Consider the following 17,111-nt stretch of genomic DNA (forward strand, 5'->3'; position numbering starts at 1 on the left):
AAAAAGTTTTCAATAAAAATTCAGAAATTTCGTTGCATTTACAATAAATACTTGACTTCAAAAGTAAGCAATGAGATTCGCTTTTAAAATTCCTTTATTTTTAAATATTTTTGTTTTTTTCTTGCAACGTAATTAGACGTACTAAAATGCATAATCGCTTTTTAGCATGGGGTTTTGTTTCCTTATTGTATTACTTTGAAATTTTTCATTAAACCAGAGGAACTGTTATTGAATAATCCTCTAAAATATCACATGAATCATAAAATATATTTTTCATTACACATAAGGCTTCAATACTAAATATTTGTAATTTCTATTCTTATAATTTTATAATCATGTATTTTTATAATGATAATTTGGAAAACATATTATTGGTTAAAATAAAGTTTCATCCTTTTCCGTTTAAGATTAAGTTCAGATTTTAAGTGATATAGCAATTCTTTCAAAACCGCAAAATAGCAAGAAAATTCTTACATCTGAAACCTCACAAACAAATTTTATTCTGTTTGAGAAGAGTAAGTAAGGTAGCTAGATTAATATATTATCTGGAAAATGCATAAAGATATTTATCAAATTTTAATAATATCACATTTTAAAAAATCTATAACGAGGAATATTTCTTTTCTTTCTTTTTTTTAATGATAATTCATTTCTTTGTAAGTTTGCCTTTATAAGAAACAAAATTAAAGATTGGAAAAATACAAAATTTTTTTACTGATTAACAACAAATCTAAATTAAAAAGGAAATCTATTTCTATTTGTAATTTTATTATTAGTTTTATCAAAGAAAGTATTAGAAGCAGGATTCATTCAGAACTTATTAATTTTTTTGTTGCAGAATTTAGAAATACAAGGGGGGGTTCAAATGAAAAGGTACGAAACGACACTGTGGGTATAAATGAAGACTTTATTCAAAGTATACACCATAGACCTGAGTACAACGATCCCATTGATTAACGAGCCGAAGGATTCCTTGTTACCAGAATTCCTGTGGCCATGACAGGACCCAATCCTTCACAGCGTCCTTGAGTTCGCCGTCCGAGTTGAAGCGCATCCCTTTCAGATCTTTTTTCAGGTGACCAAACACATGAAAATCACAGGGCGACATGTCTGGGCTGTAGGCGGATGGTCGAGCTGCTCCTACTTGAACTTGGCCAGTTCTGCGTGTGTGACCTTCAAGACGTATGGACTTGCGTTATCATGGAGCAGAACCACATCCTCCGTGAGCAGCCCCGATCTTTTGTTCTTGATGGACCTGCGTAGTCTTCGGAGTGTCTCACAGTACACTTCGGAGTTAATGGCTCTTCTAAGCTCGAGGAATTCTACAAGTAGGGAACCTTGGACGTCAATTGGACGGCACTCTTTATAAGAGCCTCTGCTCTCTGCTGCGCGTGCGGGTGGGCGCTCGCTCATGCTCCGATCTACGCCGGAGACTCCAATTGCATCTCTAGATGTCTTGTTACGTTCTCCCATAGCGGCATAGGCAAATATTTTAACGATTATGTTGTTACGACGTTTCGTACCTTTTCATTTGAACACCCCTTGTATTTCCCGTTGTAGCTTAAAAGCAATACTTCAACATAATGTATGCTTAGAATATAATTAAATTTACTTTAAAAGAAATATATGTGATTACTTTAGCTAAAATTTAAATCAATGAATTTGTATATATCACTAAAACCTTCCTTCACTAACCTTCATTTGTTTCAACTGCGTAATTAATGTAGAATTCAAAAACCGAATGAAGCACACTTTCTTTTCTTCAGTCTATGAAGTTTCGAAATACATTAAATGTCTTTTCTAACATTCATTACAAATTAATCGATACAAAAAAAATTTAAGTTAAAAAAAGTCTTGCTTGTTTAATGAAATGAAAATGTCCGTTTTTGTATCGCCTTTACTTTTCTTTAAAAAAATAAGCTCCGAAACTCTCCATCTACAAACTTTTAGAAATTAAAAAAGTTTCTTCGTTCAATTTCTACAAATAACATTTCCCCATAAATCAGGGCTTTTCTTTTAGTGATTTTACAGTCGTCACCAGGAGCAATACATGTCGTGACTGGCCAAAATACGACTGATAAACTACCACTCGAATCCATTCTTTAAATAACAATATATCCACCGTTCCGTCCATCTGTCTTAATCTCTTTCATGAGCAGTCAATGCTTTCCAGTTAAAAGACATAAATCACTGCTGACCTTCTTAAAAACTACTTTTGTTGAAATAGAAACAAAATTAAAAAAAAAAATCTTTAAACGGGAAAAGAAATTAGTATTAGCAGAAACAGATCGTTTTGTAATGTCTGCCAGAACTTTATTTTGGTATGAAATTGATTTATGGTTTTGAACTGACATCTGATAATTAAGGAAGTTCGCTATAAATTAAAAACTATTACGAGTTGTAATTGAATAATTGCTGTTTAATAAGGTATTTGATAACATGAAATGATTTACTAGGTCATGTTTCATTTTTTCTTCAAAAGGCATGAACAAAATATTTCATGTAATGAAGCCATTTCTTTTTTTTTTTTTTACTATCATAAAAATTAAAAAGTGTGAACAATTTTGATAAATATATGAGTGTTATAGAAACAAAGTAAGTAAATGCTGATTTTCCTCCATTTTGACCACATAAAGTTATATCTTCATATTTTATTCTATTATAATGTACCAAAATGCTTAATTGCTTTTCCCTTTGTTACGAATCTGTGATGCGGCTTCCCAGCATAGTTGGTTCCATAGGAGGTCCCAGAGCTTGGCGACGAATTTGGCGACTTTGGCGCCAAAATAGATTATACCCGAAACATTGAGAATTTTCCCGATCCGTCCAGTAGGAACGGAGATACGCCTCGAACGTTCCTGATTGGTTGAGAGGCTTCTAGCTCCGCCTCCTAAGACCTATAAAAGGAGCTGCAGCTGCCGGGGAGGAGTCGTGAATTGAGTCGTCGTAGTCGGAATCGACGGTAAAGAACTATCCTTCCCGAGATTAGCAGAACAGCGACGGAGTCAAGCTAGTGCTGAACTAAGCTGTGCGCTACTGTCTGCAGTAGAGAGTCTTGTTGTATGCTGCTGTGTATGCTAGACGTCTCGGTTGAAGATAATCGTCTTCTGTGCTGTATATAGTTGTCGTCCTTGTGCTGTCCTGTGTGTCTTCGTGTAAATAAACGTCGTTGTTTTATTTTCTACTGCCGCCTGCTGATTGAGCGTACTCCACACCCGGAAATTTCGCAACACCTTCAAACTGATATATATATGTTTTTTGAAATTTATGCCTTTTTAAGAATTAAAAATTAATTTACAATCGTACAGTCACAGATAACCGTAATGTCAGAGTAATTGAATATCCTATAAACTTCTTTGCTTGTATCAAAATATCTTCTAAAATGATTGGATAAATATTTGTTCAATAATAGGTCTTATGATGACAAATCAAAGATCTATATTAAAATTAAATTGAAACAAAAAAATCATAATTTAAAAAATAAATAAAAAAATTATTAATTGTGCGAATGAATTGATGTGCAGTATTTTATTTTACCAAAAATAGCATCATCATATTCTAAAAAGATGAAATATATTTTAGAAATGATCTAAAAAAATGTTTCTAAATGAGTGAAAAAAAATGAAATAATATGCTCACTTCTGACATTCAAAATGATTTCTCAACCTTTATATATTCCAAAATATAATGCCATATTCATATTTAATATATATTTAAAAGGCTGTCAGAAATATAAATGTGGGCATTGGAAATTTTGACAATCTTTAAAAAGAAATTAAAATTCCATGAATGATATTAAAGGGGATATTAATACTCTCAGCTAGGAAATTTCATTTTAAACAACTATATTTAATGATCAATCACATAAGTATGCTGCAATCATACTTCCCTATACACATGAAGAATCCATTAATTAAATTTTTCAAAAGTTTTAACGAGAGGCTTCAGAGATTAAGAAGAAAAATGTTTTAACGTTAACGACAATTCCCGTTTTATCTAGGACTGCTTAAACCAGATCAGTTTCAAAAGTTAGAAGTCATTTAAGCGTTTTAAGGATGTAGTTTTATTATATAAAAGACAAATATCACAGGACAGTTTCATATGGGATACGACTGATTAGAAAGGATTTTCGACAAAATTCCAAAATCGAGCTGAGGATTGAGGGGAAAAAGGAGAGTGGAATTAAATTTTTATTATAAATTAAATTCTAAAAAGAATTTGCCTGAAAAGTTTTAAATTAAATTTTTATGTTTATTCTACTATTTGCACACAAATGCATATATAAGTTATTCAAGTTCTCTGCATAATACTCGTTAACGCTTTATAAATGTTTTAGCATTTATATATAATATTCTATAACACTATAATGCTACATTTTAAAAAAGAAATAATTAATAAAAATTCTATGTTTTTTTTCTCCTTATTTCGAAAGTGATTAGATGCTCATGAACCAAAATTTAGTAGCTTATAGATTGACCAAATAAATGAAAATAAAGGAGCAAAAATATTTATTTAAATTTCAGAACCTGCGCATGCTTTAATTTTTCTATTGCATATTTAATTTTTATCTTGGAAACGAGAATGGGAGCACTATTTTTCATTTCATCGTTATTTTCTATTTTAAATTAAATCATGTTTTCTAATATTTTGCACATGATGTTGGGTCAAATGGTTTCTCAATAGCTGTTTTCTAAACTGAAGAAAGATGGGTACTTAATTCCAGTATAGAGAAATGCCCAAAATGATATAAAGAATTATACTTTTTGTTGTTAAACGTACTTTTAAAACGATTAAAATGTATAAATTTTTAAATAATTCTTTTATTCTATGAATGATATTTAGTAATATTTTAATGATCTGACATTAAAAAAAAAAGAGCTTCACTTTTATATGACGAAAGGTGGCGAATTATGAAACTTTGAATTAATGAAAGTAAGGGAAGAATTATATATTCCGTTTAATTACATACTTCGTTAAATTGCATATTTTCAACTTAAAACATTTCTTCTTCTTTTATTTTGAAAATAATCACTACTTTTTTTTATCTCTAAAATGTGTCTATTATTTTATTAAATATATATAGAAACTATTTTAATATTCATTATATGCATGCAATACTTTAGAAATGTCTGATTAAAAATATTTAATGTATATATTTTTCATATAATTTTAATAGTCTAAGATTCTATTTGATACATTTGGCACAGTTGTATTTTGAAAGATTAAGAAAACAGTTAATATTTGCTTTTAATTGCACAGTCATAATTAAATAATAGTGTTTCATATTTAGCATTATGAAATGTTTATTATATGAATTATGAAAAAAATGTCTGCCTCAGTATCATTAAAAATATCTTTAGGTTTGGTTTAGTTATATTAACGTCCCGTTTTTAAAGCAACACTAGGGCTATTTTGGGAAGGAGCGTGTTCAGTTAGTGCATGACAATTCCATTAATGACGAAGCAGGAGTGGAAACTTTTGTAGGTTTTATTTTCACATATATATGGACACGAACATTTCTAAAATACTACACAAACACATCACAACACAAATACGGGAGAAAGAGAATGTACATGTCGCCGCGTCGGCGTCTCGAATACATCTGGTTAGGGGAACAGAATTTCCCCTTTTCCCCACCGGAGGGAATCAAAACTCTAACAGAGCGTGTAACCCGGGTCAGACGAGAACGACAACTGAGCTGGCATCTCCCTCTCCAATTTTCCACACTAGTGCGAGGACATTTGGCCGCGACAGTGCAAGCAGACCCGCTTACATGACGGTTCCTCAGTGGAATCGGGTTTTGAGCCTGAAACCCTCCGGTTCCGTAGCCAGGATCTTACCATCAGGCCACCGTACAAATGGGGTCGCTCCTTTAACTCATAAACACTTCTGTTAAGAAGAAAATTTTCTTTCTCTTTTCATTCGAGGTTTTTCGAAACGTTTATTAATATTATAAAAAAATTAATTGTAATTCGTCAGAGTTGCGCTTCATGCTATGAAGAATACAATTTTGAGCTGCCACAGTTTCCAGTAGCTTCATAGCTTCTTAAAATTTCAGATCGTTAAACACGGTGCTTTAGAAAATGTGGTAATTTGGGAAGATAATTTTCATTCTCTATTCTGCCACTTTTCACTCGTTTTCGTTTTTCATTTCGGGTGATGACAACCGTGAGAAATAAAGCAAATGAGCTGAATCTATTTTCGCGATTTCTCGAAAGAAGCGCATTTATTCTTCGGGACTTTTTTTTTTTAGAATTTTTACTTTTTAAATAAAGCAAAAAAGTTCCTGAAAAGAGATAGCCCCGAAAAGCTTGTCAAATTCTTTTTTTTTTTGTTATTTATTGTATCTTATCTGTTAGATGAATTTCTGTTGTCAGTTTAATTTTTCAAACAGACTTAAAGTTGATGATTGAAAAAAAAAATTAAATCTTGAGTAGAACTGCTTAAATGCATTTGTCGCAATTTCTAGCTTTAAATTATATGGTATCAGATTACAAAAAATTCCGAAAAACACAGTTTTAGATAAATTTGAATGAATAAAAATAATAAAGTTATAAAAATGTTATAAGATTGAAAAAGGTTGCACTGTAAATTTCTTCATCGACAAAAATGTTGGAAAAAAAAGGAATATTTAAACATTCTTTGAAATTCCGTCCTTTAGAAATTATATTTACATAATGATAATTATTTTCTCAGAAAATCCAAGTATCGTTTATAATGAAAACGCCATTTAATTACTTCCTAAATTTACACATGTTCAGTAACTTTTCTTTGCATTAAAATATCGAATATAAAAGTAACAATTTCATACATAAACTGATAATTTGTTAATTCTGCGATTTAGCCTTTGAAATTTTTAATTTAGAAATTTTGCTTATTCCTGGAATTTTGAAAAAACATGTCTAACTCTTATTATTTCTTTGATACTTTAGTGTTTGACAACTGAATATTGTTTTAATTAAATTTTATTCATAAAAAAATCATGTTTTAGTAATGCTTTATGTGAATTATAGAAATAATGCTAATATAATAAGAATAATGTTATGAGTCTAAATTATTTTTTATTTAATCACATGATAAGTTTATAGCTAGTTTAATTAATCCTTTAAAGAGTCATTTTTTTCTAGTCATGTTATGTTAAAATATTTTCAGGCTTGAAATTAGAATAAGGAAAGGGATTCATTTAATTTATTAGATAAATTTATTTTGATTAATTAATTAATTTGGTTCATTAATAATTAAGTAACAAATCAAGACACATCATTTTGTCTGAGATAAAGAACTGAAGCATCTAAGTTTCTGTCTTTCTAAAAAAATTTGTCAGAACTTATTCCAACCTACATAATTTCATACAAAGATTGATAAATTTGGTGGGAAGCATACTTCCCATGGTCCTAGAAAGGGTTAACTTTTATAAATGAAGTTGAACTTTCCTCATTGTAATGGATAAGGAATTTAAACATGTATAGTTATTCATTTATTATTTATTTATCTTTCAGCGACTACACCTGTCTAGACGAATATACGATGCATGCAAATTACAAAGAAGGTTCACATTATCTATATCATATAATTTAACATAAGATAAAGTGTAGGATTTTGGGTAATATACAATTGTACACTAGCATTTAATAAATATCACGCAAGAAAGATTCTAAACATAAAAATATGTAGAATAATAACAGCGAATTACAACACCATTATTAAATTAAAGAAAACATCAAGGAAAACATAATAATAACTTATAATTTCCACAACATTAATTATACATAGTACGAAAGAAAATATTAATCAGAAAACTGAACAACAGAGAATAGAACATTTAGGGGACGGCAGTCATTAATTGCTAGTGTAGGATACATCAGTCGGAAGTATAAATAAATATAAATAAAAGTTTTCAAATAGTCTGATCATTAATCTCTTCTAATAACAAAAGAGTATGTATGTGTGCGATCGCTCTAGACAGGCCAGATCATCTTAATTAAGCAATATTTTGGTAGAAATATACTTGAAGTATACGATTGATTCTCAAAACGTTTAATTTTTTTGAAATTTTAATTAAAAATTAAGTAAGATTTTATAATTTCCCTACTATGTATGAAAATATTATTGCGTAAAAATGACTTTTGTGCTTCTTAAAATTAAAAAAATATATATCTCTTTTTAAATGTCTTGTAATTTTGCTTTTCGATTTGATAAATTTTTGAAAAATTTTTATGATGTCAGTGATTACAATTTATTTGTCATGTATTTTTTTCCGAGGATTTGATTGATAATTAAAAATATTTTTTTGCATGTCTTCAGCAAAATATATCACTGACGTAGTGAAATTCAAACCATATGCATATTTTGGCTAAATATTTAATCCCATTTCTCTTCCTTTTGTTGACTGCTAAAGAAAGATTCTATTTATCATCTGCTCAGTTTATATGAAACATATAAAAGTGATAAAAGACATCTTGCATGGGTGAATTGATAGTTATGCTTTTAATGACAGTAAGGTGTAACGTTCCCCGTTTCCCTCATCTGATAATTGGCATTTTGGCCAGATGTAACGTCAACTGTGTACCCCCACATTATTAAGTGCCTCCTGATTGCCAAATGGGGGATCCAATATGCCAGTAGAATCATCGTGTCTGGTCATTAGTTGTATTCAGATAAAGAACCGCAGATGTGTGTTTCGTCGTTTCAAAGAGATCCATCATATTTTCAAGGAAGAAGAACTTCAAACCATCTAGATGTTAAACTTTTTCCCATTATAAAGAGACTATAATTAACATGTGTTCGGGAAGGGTCAGACACAAAGATAATCATTAACGGACATTCCCACGATCGACTGGCTACCATTGAGGGAACATCACTGAACAGCTATTGGGTGATAAGTAGCCCAAGTGCACCACTGAAAAAATGAGAGGCGGAGATTTGACGGAAATAAAATGCGGTACTTTTTGAAGGAAAAAGGAGAGTAGTGAGAGTCGTTTTAAAGAGGGATTGGCGAGACTTGAGACCTGATTTTGTGAGAAGCTGTGTGATTCGGGCTTCTGGGTTTAGATCCATCCTGGAGTAGTCGTTGGAGCTAATAGCCTGTTAGCCTTTTTTTGGTGATTATTCTCCAAATTGATCGAGGAATCATTTTATGATTAACTTTCAACTGTTAATATTGTAAATAATATTAACCTAGATGAGAACAAGTTGTTTTTGGGTACATATATAAGGCTGTAAATAAAGGAATTGTTTGTACGCTACTCTCTTATTTGATATGTCAGGATTAAGACATTACAAGGGTTATATTGATAGGGCGTAATGGGACTTGACTCCATTATCAATATTTATTCATGCAATATATAGAACAAATACAAAATATAACGTGTCTTTAATGTTTTTGGTGCTTAAAAGTAATTTGTTGAAGGAATTATCAGCGGCAAATTAGGCATGGTAAATAAGCAGAAATTAAACGCATCCTATATTTCTTCAGATAAAATATATGTAAGCGAGTCAATTCGAAATATTTATTTGTTCCTTGGGAATCTGAAATGCTTTTTCAAGGGTAAGAATTTGGCGATTTGTCTCTGCAAATTGTTGTCATGCAATTTTTTTATGCAATTTTTAAAATATTAATTTAATTTGGCTATCGTAGAAGATAATTTGTAATACACAATAATTCCCAGTGCACTAACTAGATATTATAATATTATAAAAATCATATTTATGCAATTATTGAAGCGATGTTGGGCATCAAAATCGACAATACAATGATATGGTCCTAAGGTAAATCGACCAAATGTTTCTACTTTTCAACGTCCAGGTAGCTCAACATATTGTACAATATTGTGCCATATTATATTTTTTATACAATTAAACACTCAACTATATTATACAATTCTGAAAATATCATTTAATATCATAAATTGTATGTTATTAAGGTAAATTAACCAAAAGTTTCATCTTTTCAATATCCAGGTAGCACAACATGTTGCTCATTATTGTACAATATTGTTCGATATTATATTTTTTATGTGATTAAACACTCAACAATATTTTACAATATTGCAAATATCATTGAATATCATAAATAATATGTTATGTTTGGTAAATTGACCAAAAGTTTCATCTTTTCAATATCCAGGTAGCACAACATGTTGCACATTATTGTACAATATTGTGCGATATTATATTATGTAATTAAATATTCAACAATTTTACACAATATTCGAAAATCATTTAATATCATAACATATTATACACTATTTGAGTACTGGGGCAATATTGTTTATCTAATTTAAATTATAAAATCATAGAAATTGTATGGCGCGTTTCCATTCGTATGCTCTCAAAACCATAATGAATTGCGTCTTCTATTTTCTAACATTTCTATCTTGGAAAATCTGAAAGTTTATTCATAATAATTAATGAACTTCTAATTAAAACAATGTCCAATTATTTGAATTTAATTAGACATTCAATCCTTTGGTATACTTTATCATTTTCTTGTTTCTTTAAAGAACGGAATGCGAGTATTCGATCTATATTTATTCTGTGAAAAAACGAATAATATCATTAAGTGTGTGTAAGGATTACAAATACAAATTGATATGATCTAGGAGTTGCAGTTAATTTGACTTAACTTTACTAAAATCAAAAATTTTATGAATTAGAAACCGTGCAACTATAGTTTTTAATTTTTTTGAACAAATAAAAATGTATATAGTATTAATGTCAGACAATTTTTCTCTTTTTTATAACATTGCCGATTTAAAATAACTTGAAATACAGAAAAATATATCGCTTTAAAATTCGAAAAACATTCATTAGATTCTTTTATAAACATCTAAAAATATAACAATAATTAAAATTTAAATCTTAAAAAAGGCGTAACATAGAGTAAATTTTTTTGATTTCATACGATTTGAAATGCCTAATTGGTTTAAGTACTAAAAACTTTGAATAATATAAGAACAATACATGACATAAGAAAATTAAATTACTTTATTGTAAAAGAAAAATCAGACGCGAGATGCAGTGAAAAAGATACATTTTCAATATCATATTTGCCCTTCAAACTTTTTTTGAAAAAATTGGGCCTTTTAGTATCCTTGGAGTTAATTTCAATGCATGGATTATTGTGTCAATTTTTATGAAAGATTTCATTATCTTTGAAAATATCCATAGGTGAGGATGTGAAATTCTCCAAAGAATATATTTTCTATTAAACTACTCAACAACACATATTTTCAAAACGATATCAAATATTAAACAAACAATAATTAAATATATCAATAGTAGCAAAACTTGAATATAGTTTTATCATCAAATGAGCTTTTAAATTCAAATTAAAAATAAAATATTAACTAAAGTAAGATGAAATCTGCGATCGCATATTTCAAGTTATCATGTGAGAACATTATTATTTTTAAGTCATTATTTTTCTTAATTAATTTAAGTCATTAACCAGTTTAAACTGGTTTGATACAATCACGAAACTTCTGTATCGGTGTCTGTCCCCCCGTCTCTCTCTATATATAATGATAATTTTTTAAAACTTTCATTTTCAATTTTTCGAGCTGGTAAACAAAGTTTTGGAGCTCGACCGAGTTTGAGATGAAATAACAGCTATGATGTCATGGTTCTACGTCAACCTTTTAAAAATGCATCTGATGTCAAAGGAGCATACATAATTATGAAGCAATACTGATAAAAGCAGGTCAACCTTTTAAAATCGCACCTGCTTTCAAAGAAACCTACATAATAATAATGCAATACTGGTAAAAGCAGGTAAAAGATATATATGCGATTAAAAGATGGTGATGAAAATTGCCATTTATGCTTTATTGATTGCCTACGCGATTTCGAGATTCAATATTCATTGCCTACGCGATTTCGAGCTTCTAAACCCCCAAACCAAAACAACATCATATTCTCACATGATAATAAAATAAGAAAATTGAACTGAAATGAAGATATATGTGATTTCTTTTGAAAACATTTTAGTTTGTTTCGTTGCGTTACTTTTACATATTGTTTTAATCTTTTGAAAATGAAATATATTTTCTGAATATCTAATAATTTTAATCAACCGTTTGCATTCGTTACGTGGATAAACTTATTAAAAAAACTGAATATAATTATCAGTATTAAAATTACACCTTTCAAACTCAAACTGATAGAAAAAAGAATATCATAAATAAAAAAGGTTTTAACTCCAGCAATCGCTTGCAGCAATTATACGGATTCTTTTTTCCTTCATTCAGTTCTTAACAAAAAACCTCATCTAAATGATGAAAATGAGTATTAAAATTTCTGTAGAATAAAAAATACACTGTATTAAAATGCTTTCTTTTCGCTTCTAAATTACACATAAAAACCGTATCGTATGAAAAATTTAAATAATGGTGATTGATTATTCACTGAATTAACATTTTAATGGAATCTTCCACCACGAGCTTGGAATTTGGGAATATATTTTTCATCGCGATCTGTTCTTGTTTTATTATTGTGAAGGGGAAATTAAAGATACATATTTACACCTTTGGATCTCTTAACTATGAAAAGAATACTGAAATCTCAAATGCGTCAGAGCTGTTTCTTAAAGAAATATTATAATTTATCATTTACCCTATATTTACCCTTAAAATGATCAAAGAATAAGTTTCCAAATTCAATATTCTTAATATTCCGTTAGTGGAACCATATCTGACATATATTCGAATGCTTCATTTTTTCAATATACAGATGATGTTATGATTGAGAGAAAATACTTTTTAGCTAATTTTCTAATTCGTTTTGAATAAAGCTTTTTGTGTTTTTGTTTGTGTCTACTTTAAATTGCGTTTATATATCTATATTACTCTATTACTAAGCTATATTATTTACTAATGTTAACAATATATACTGGTCTATCTGATAGCGCTGCCATATTTGTTTAAAAATAAAATTCTAAGGTAGAAAATTTTTTGCTTTACATTTCTTTTTAGCCTCCGCTCCCCCCCCCCAAAAAAAGCTCCTTTTTTCAATTTTTAAAAACATTTTGCTACTTATCTGGTACATGTTTTCATAAATGTTTTTTCAATTCTTTTTATGCACATATTGAAAAATATAACTATTTTCGAACGTTTATCAAAAATTCATCCCGAATGTAGTCACATATTTGTATATATATCTAATATAAAAAGACAATAGACCTTTTCTACTTTTATTGAGAAGCAATTACATCACTAGTATTGTCTTACTGGTCACCTTTCCTGACCCTCTGGTTTTACAGGAATAATGGCTATATTTAATTTAGTTTAATCTCTTCAGCATAATTTTATATTTATGTTTTTTTTTTCAACCAAGGAGGAACTTGCCCTTTGATGTTGAGTTCTATAGATAGAGTGCCAATATAATTTTAAGTACCTGTGATATGTATGTGAGATTGCATGTAATGAAATACGATTGCGATAGTTTGGTAATGCAGTTTCACTTTCTAATTTTTCCTGATAAAATTATTGATCAAGTAAATAAGATTAAATCTTTTAATGATTGCTCATTGGAAGATTCTGTTCAGATAATTAACATAATCTTTCCTTTCTTCCATAGCTTTCAACAACGAAAAATATCGCACGCACGCACGCACACACACACACACACACACACACACACACACACACACACACACACTGTGCTGTGCAGTCTTGCACATCAAGATAGCAATGCACCAAATAGAATTGTGTATTTTCCAGAGACATTTATGTAAAAAAACTTGGATTAAAAGTGCTTACTAAAATGTTTTAAATGTTGCTAAGTTTTCACGAGATTAAAGACAAATTCTGGAAACGAATTGCTTGAGAAGAATTCTCAAGTTGACAACATAGACCTGATAGTCAGAAGTAAATGTCTATATTTAGTTATTCAATACCTGTCATAATAATTATGCCCTTGATCAAATTCTGGTATTATGAAAACTATGGTATTTGAAACTACGGTAAGGCCTCTAGTCTTTCATGTTGAATGGAACATTAACAACTACAAGCTATATCACCGTATTCAAATAATCTTCAATTTGAAAAATTCCCGTTTTTCAAATGAGAAAGTTTGGAACGACGAATCGTATGTTCGTTATTTTTGTCAAGCTTTATCTTTTATTAAAAGTTTTTTAAAATGATAACAAATTTTTTTGTGCTTTTAAAAATTTAAACTAGAAACATTGCTTTCTCTTAACTATATATTTCTCAAAATGAATGAATAAATTTGGAATATATTGGATTCCAAATTTATTCAATAAAAATATTTTAATAATCACATATAAAACTTAATTAATTAGAAAAATTTTGTCTAATGGGAATGACTGCTAATTCGTTCAATGTCACTAAAGGACAAATTAATGATAAATGCGAATAGTTAAGAAAAAGTTATAAAGCTTATCGTTCTCTAGACCCTATAAAAAACTCACCTCACCCAAAAAATCAATTGAGTAAATAAATGTTCTTCTCTTGAAGATTATTAAAAAGTTGAGCTCATTTAGCTTATTTTTTTGTGGTTGCCATTATATGAAATAAAAAAAGATAGCCGAGTGCAAAAATTGGCCTTATGACAAAGAAAATATCTTCCTAAATTACCACATTTCCTGAAGCGCTGGGTTTTAACATATGGCAGTTATAAGAAACCATTATACCCCTGTAAAGTGTGGAAAACAGGAATTCTTTCAAACGATAAATCATATCTCTAAGGCATTATCTTTATTTCTCGATTATATTGGTGAACGTTGAGAAATGTTGGAAAAAAAAATTATCGACAAACGAGTGGGAGTTAAATATTATGTGTTGAAAGCTCATTTTACAACTATTTTCTGCGAAATAGCCCCTGGGATTAGTTTTTAATGATGTGAAAAAGCACTTTTTTTCTGCCTTTATAGTTACCATCATGCGATTCATAGCAAATACTAATAGGTTTTAAAATCTTTTAAAATGAAATGTTTGAATCATCTGTATCAAATGAAAAGGTGAAAGCTTTGCAAAGTATAGAGGGCTTCTGGATATTAGTTTTAAATTCAAGATTTGTATAGGATTTTATATGTAGTTAATGGGAATTATATAGCCTTCAGTTGTATTTTCAAGAAATGATATCTAAGATTATTTTTAATTTTTAAATAGAAGAGCTTCAGAAGTTTTTATATCATGAATAAATAAATAATAATTTAACTATGATACTTATTAATATTAATTTTTAATAATAATATTTTTTATAAATTTTTTAAGTCTAAAAGTTTATAATTAATTATTGTTTGTTTTGTCTGTTTTTGCAATTGTTGTCCCCCCCCTTGACATCTTTCTACAATAAAAAAATTAATAAAACGTTATTGAATCATGATTGCCTCTGCAATCTTTTCCTGTTCTTTTGATTGTTTGTCATCATAAATTAGTTAATGTAATTTAGAATATATCTAAAAGAAGAAAAATTATAGAGAAATTCTAATGGGGGCTAAATTTGGACTCATGAGAATGTTAGTATGAACAATAGGATCACATTTTAGAAAACAGAATTTTAGAAAATAATGCATCCCATATAATAATGAAAGGTTGGATTAACTGGCTGTCCGTTACCTATCTATTATTTTAAACAGACATATTATACCTCGAACCCAACAGAAAGAAAAATTGCTCATCGTTTCCCAATTTCAAATAGTTATGACAAGTAACTATATCGGGTACTGCTCTGACTAAGGACAGAACTTTCACTGATTCGATTTTTTTAAAAGTAAATTCGAGTACATGAAGCCATTTTTGCAAAATCATTAATTATTTTGTGAATAATTTGTTAGTTATTAAATAATTATATGCTTTAATTGATTAAAAACATACAATAGGAAGTATATACAAGGGGTGTTCAAATGAAAAGGTACGAAACATCATAACAACGTAACCGTTAACATATTTGCCTATGCCTCTATGGGAGAATGTAACGCGACATCTAGAGATGCAATTGGAGTCTCCTGCGTAGATCGGAGCATGAGCGAGCGCCCGCCCGCACGCGCAGCAGAGAGCAGAGGCTCTTATAAAGAGTGCCGTCCAATTGACGTCCAAGGTTCCCTACTTGTAGAATTCCTCGATCTCAGAAGAACCATTAACTACGACGTGTACTGTGAGGCACTCCGAAGACTACGCAGGTCCATCAAGAACAAAAGACCGGGGCTGCTCATGGAGGATGTGGTTCTGCTCCATGATAACGCAAGTCCATACGTCTCGAAGGTCACACACGCGGAACTGGCCAAGTTCAAGTAGGAGCAGCTCGACCATCCGCCTACAGCCCAGACATATCACCCTGCGATTTTCATGTGTTTGGTCCCCTGAAGAAACATCTGAAAGGGAAGAGCTTCAACTCGGATGGCGAATTCGAAGACGCTGTGAAGGACTGGGTCTTGTCACGGCCATAGAAGTTCTGGGAACAAGGAATCCTTCGGCTCGTTAATCAATGGGATCGTTGTGCTCAGGCCTATGGTGTATACTTTGAATAAAGTCTTTATTTTTACCCACAGTATCGTTTTGTACCTTTTCATTTGAACACCCCTTGAAGAAAAACTTGAATCTTATTTTGTGCTTATGCTTGAATGTATATAAACGAACGTAATTCTGAAGAAATTGTTGATAAACTCTACCAACACGTACGACAAGAAGTTAAATGACGGTCATATATCTACAGTAATGAATTAATACAAAATGAATTCCCGGACAGTTTTAAAATCTTAAAATATACTCCAGAAGTTCTATTAAATATTTTTAATACAACTTTCCACAAATTAATTTTCATTTTATGAATTTCTTCTCACAATCTATCAAAAAGCACTTTCAGCAAAAAAAAAAAAAAAAAAAAAAAAAAAAATCTTTAATGATGATAGTTGCCTTTTCTGTATAACAAGTAACTTTTCAAAATGTTTAAAAGATTTCTAGATTTTGGAGACTCCAGGAATAAACAGTCTATCAAAAATATCATTCTCATTAATGGAAGAAAAACTTTTTGTTGTTTGTGAAATATCTTTTTATACATTTTGGAAAATGAAATGAAAGAATTCCTTGGCATGTTAGAAAATATTATTACAGGAAGTTTACATTATTGAGCACTTATTAAATTGAATCGAA

This window comes from Argiope bruennichi, chromosome 4 (assembly GCF_947563725.1).
Source record: "Argiope bruennichi chromosome 4, qqArgBrue1.1, whole genome shotgun sequence".
Classification (NCBI taxonomy): domain Eukaryota; kingdom Metazoa; phylum Arthropoda; class Arachnida; order Araneae; family Araneidae; genus Argiope; species Argiope bruennichi.